The following is a 5041-nucleotide window of genomic DNA, read 5'->3' as shown; positions in this document are numbered from 1 at the left end:
GCCGGCCTAACCCTTCTCAGCGAGCCGGCCTCACACACCAGAGTGGGTGCGGGCCCCCATAGGGACACCACACCAGACCTAACGCTATGCAGGAGAGCCTGGAAAATCACCTGGGAGAACACCTTCGAGGACCTGGGGAGCGATCACAGGATACTCAGCATTGCCCTAGGAGAGCCCCGCGTCACGAAGGGAATAAAACATAAGTTCCGGCTAGTAGACTGGGACAAATTCCGCAAAATCAGAGGCGAAAAAGAACAGGGACCCATAATAAACATAGAGGAATGGAACGGAGAGCTGCTACGAGACGTAGAAAAGGCCACGACCGAGATGGAGTGGGGCGACTGGGAGGCTCAACGCGAACATGAAGACGACGATAAACGGTGGTGGTCACTCTCCGCGGATGGACAGCAGGCTCGCGCACCTCGTACAAGCCAAAAAATCCATCCAGAAACGGCTGCAAGGGCAAAAACACAATAGAAATCTAAGGCGCAAAATCGCGGAAATAAATAAGACCATCGAAGCACACTGCGCCCAGTTATGCAATCAGGATTGGGACGAGGTATGCGACGCCATGGACGGCAACATCAACACGGGCAAGACGTGGAAGATCCTCAAGCACCTGCTCGACCCGTCGGGAACGAAGACAGCGGCGAAAGCGGAAATGACCAAGCTCAGACACAAGTACAAAAGAAACATCCGTGAAATGGGTGATGAAATCGTCAAGCTCTACCTTGAGAGACCTCCAGCCGTTGAACACCGGAACTACTCGGGCTCTCCCAACGAAGACCTCGACAGAGATTTCTCCCAGCAAGAAATCAAGGCGGTCCTGCAGACCATCAAGACCAAGTCGGCTCCGGGCCCCGACAAAGTGACCAACAAGATGCTCCGGAACCTGGACGACCAGGCAACGAGCCGCTTGACAGACTACATCAACGAGTGCTGGCGGAACGGCGGGATACCCGACGAACGGAAGAGGTCCGACGTGATCCTCATCCCGAAGCCGGGTAAACCCTTAGAAATACAGAACATGCGGGCGATCTCTCTCACTTCCTGCGTTGGTAAAGTGATGGAGCACGCTTGCCTGAGTAGAGTTAATGGCTACCTGGAGTCAAACGACCTGTACCACAGCAACACGATTGGCTTCAGAAGAGGGCTCTCTACACAAGACGCAATGATACAACTAAAGGAGCAAGTCATAGATACCACGGGGCGGGGCTTGAGAGCAATACTTGGACTTGATCTCAAGAAGGCCTTCGACAGGGTCAAGCACACGGCCATACTCGACAGAATCGTGCAACTCGGCCTGGGCGAACGAACATATAATTTTATCCGAAATTTCCTTACGGAAAGAACAGCCAGAATCAGACTGGACGAGGAGGAGAGTATCCAGGTGGACATGGGCAGCGCTGGCACGCCGCAAGGGTCCGTCGTGTCACCGATGCTCTTCAACCTCGTCATGATCGGACTATCGGAAAAACTGGACCGAATAGAAGGCATTAATCACACCGTTTATGCAGACGACATTACGATTTGGACCACGAAAGACGCAAGTGAGGGTGATATGGAGAACAGACTTCAAGGGGCGGTGGAGGCAATCGAAAATCATCTAGAGGGCACCGGACTTGAATGCTCACCGGAAAAATCGGAACTGCTGCTCTACCGCCCCAGGAGGTCCGGCAAACCGTCCAGAGACGTAGCGGAACTACACAAAAGGGGAATCAGATTAACCACGAGGAAAGGCACGGAGATACCCATGGTCCAAAAGATTAGAGTCCTGGGTCTCTGGATCGAAGCCAGGGGAACAAACACGGAAACTATAACACGCCTGGAAAAGAAAGTCATGGCGGCCATTCGGCTAATACAGAGAGTCTCCAACAACAGGAGGGGCATTAAGGAAAGAAACGTCGTACGGCTCGTTCAGGCCTTCGCGATCAGCCACGTCGCGTACGTGGCGGCATTCGTCCACTGGAACAAGGCCGAGAAAGACAGGATCGACGCGCTCATTAGAAAAGCGTACAGAACAGCACTGGGTCTCCCCCAATACACAAGAAACGAAAGGTTACTACAACTCGGGGTGCATAACACGCTGGAGGAGATCGCAAAAGCACAGAGAATAGCGCAACTTGAAAGACTCTCCGGAACCAAGGCGGGCAGAGAAATCATGGAAAAGATCGGCATAAACTACCACGGAATGAACGGCCCCAAGATGCAGATTCACCCAGACGTCCGAACCGCAATTAACACGGAAAATATCCCGAAGAACATGCACCCCGTGCACAATGTCGAGCGAAGAAAATGCCGCACGAAAACGATTCTCAAAAATCACGGCGCGCGGGAGGGGGTGCTCTTCGTAGACGCCGCGCGGTACCCCCGAAACAGGGACGACAATGGTGGTGTCGGCGCTGACAAAGGTAACTCCCTCTTCGCAATGGCGGTCGTATGCACGAAAGGAAAGACCGTGACTGCGGGCTCCGTAAGGATTAGATCGTCGGAGGCAGCGGAAGAAACGGCAATCGCATTGGCTATAATCAGCGGTCGGCAACAATACAGAACAATAATCAGCGACTCGAAGACGGCTATTAGGAATTTCACAAAGGGCTGGGTCTCCACCGAGGCGGCCAAAATCCTGAACCACAGAGCAGAAGACTTTAAGAACGGCACAATTACACCCAAATACCTCAAATGGATCCCGGCACATATGGGAGAAGTTACCATGAATGCCCCTCCCAACCTCAACGAGAAGGCCCACCGAGTCGCGCGAACACTAACCCACCGCGGCACGGACAGTGACGGCCCAACACCCCGCAACCCTTGTGGAAGAGGAAAGGACTGCGGCGGAGGCGATGGAGAAGACGGAGGAGGCGAGGACGACGAAGAAGCGATAAAAGACGACAGGGACAGACTGGTCACGTACCACGACATACTGACACACTACACGAAACAAAGAGAAGCATACCCACAACCCCACAAACAACTCGACAGGTCTCAAGAAACAGATTGGAGAAGATTGCAAACCAGAACGTTCCGAAACCCAGTACACTTAAACAGAATAAATTCAACACAATATCCAGACGCAAGCTGCAAGCTCTGCAAACACGAACACGCAGACATGGCACACATCTTGTGGAAGTGCACACAGATCGGTTCAGTATACGTAGAGGACAAGATAGAACCGGACCTTCTCGAGGAGCGATGGCTAAGCGCTCTGACTAGCTCAGAACTACACGACCAATTATGGGCTATCCAGCGGGCCCGGGCAGCGGTGGCAAGGCTATGCCTCACCGCACACAATGCCCGGGTGGCCTGAGCCCGGGCTGGCAACCTCGCAGGTCCTTTTTCCATTAAAGTTTTTTCCGCCCGTCCCTCCTCCGCCCGATTTCCGCACCCAACCGCACAGCAACAAGACATTTCGGCCCTCCCCAAACGAAATTATCGCAGCAATGTGCATAGCACAACAGGCGAAACGCGCGCTCTTCGCCCGGCGCGCAGGAACTTTCATGGCGGCAAAGGGGCGAAGCAAGGTCACATGTCATCGATCAGCCTATCGCTGGCATCGTCGGCAGGATCAAAGCCTTTCTGTACTTTAAAATTATTGAGGGATTTTACTTCCGCGCTCCCGCCGCGGGTGGCGGGGAAAAGAAAAGCACAAGAGTGCACGAACACCAAAATGGCGGCGCTCGGGGTAACGGTGGAGAAATGGCGTTCGCGCCAAGTGGGGGTATTCTGATTACTCGTTCACCGCTCAAGGGCTGCTGCGGCTCGTTGGAAACTTCATTTGAAACATTTTCGCCATGTGTTAGACGTTGATATCTACAGAAATGGTAGCTTATAAGACATACTGCCCGAATATGTGGTTTTCCAAAAATCGACTTTTTCGCGATTTTTCGGTTTTAAAAAGCCCCCCGCCCCCCTAAATCTGGGTGGTACTCAAAATAAGCTGTAGGATTGTGTGGGGCAGTTACACACAAACCGACTTCTTTGGCATGCTCAGCGGCATGCTGCAGTCTCGGCACTAAGGCTGATAGGCTAGCTGCTACCTCCATAAGGCCAAGCAGGCTGGAGGGGTTGGCAGATTGGTTCAGAAGAGGATGATTCCATCAACAATTTTCAACTTTTGCTAGCTGATCTTGACCTCACCGGTCGGAAAGGCCTTGGGATTCACTTGGCACTGCTCCCCAGTGTCAAGAAAGCCTACCTCCATGGGCTCAGGTGGAGCACTCGAAGAGTCAGGAGCCGGAGAAGGTGGCTGTCTTTCCAGCACAGTTATTGTGAAATATTCCCTGTACCAAGCCATACATTTGCAGCAGGGCTCTAGGAGTTCGAGTAAAGGGTCGGGTCAGCAAAGCCATACTAACATCTCCCATCAACCAGAGGTAGCGCATACCAGCACCAGTGAATTGCATCGCCCTAGTTTACACATGAAATCTATGCACTGCGAGACAATTTTTTAGGTTCTACTTAGATTACCTTGTCCCTTTTTTCAATATTACACATGATTCAGAGTAGATTGCATGTGGACTGCTGCAGTCATGGCACTTTGTGAATGCATTTGCAGTTTTCTCATTTATATTGATGTTATCAAAGCACTTTGCATTGTTTCCCATGACAGGAATGTGAGCTATGCCCATATCGCTGGCTTTTGAAACATCTATTTGAGTTCAGGATGAATAGCCTGACTGGACAGCAGAGGAAAGCTAAGCTGACTCTCTCATACAAGCACATTCGTTTAAGGTGAGGGCTAGATTGTTGTGTTTATCTCTACTGCTTGCCTTTTTATTGTTATGCACCCAACTGCAGTAACCACTTGGTCAAGCAGTGCATATAGAATGACTGTCTTTCATTTAACAAATCTCTTTTAAGTAGGTTATAGAAATAAAGATACAAGAGTGTGAGGACCATACTAAGGTTGCATGTGCCATTATGCATGTCATTTCTTCCCTTCCAAATAATCGAAAATAAGTCATTGTTTCTTCTATCTTATCTGGGGGGAAGAAACGACACTGAAAGGGTTAAGGATGCATAAAAATTGAAGGGCCTTCAG

Source organism: Dermacentor albipictus, chromosome 9 (genome assembly GCF_038994185.2).
Source record: "Dermacentor albipictus isolate Rhodes 1998 colony chromosome 9, USDA_Dalb.pri_finalv2, whole genome shotgun sequence".
Lineage (NCBI taxonomy): Eukaryota > Metazoa > Arthropoda > Arachnida > Ixodida > Ixodidae > Dermacentor > Dermacentor albipictus.
The sequence above is the reverse complement of the archived record's forward strand: the minus strand, read 5'-3'. Positions refer to the sequence as shown.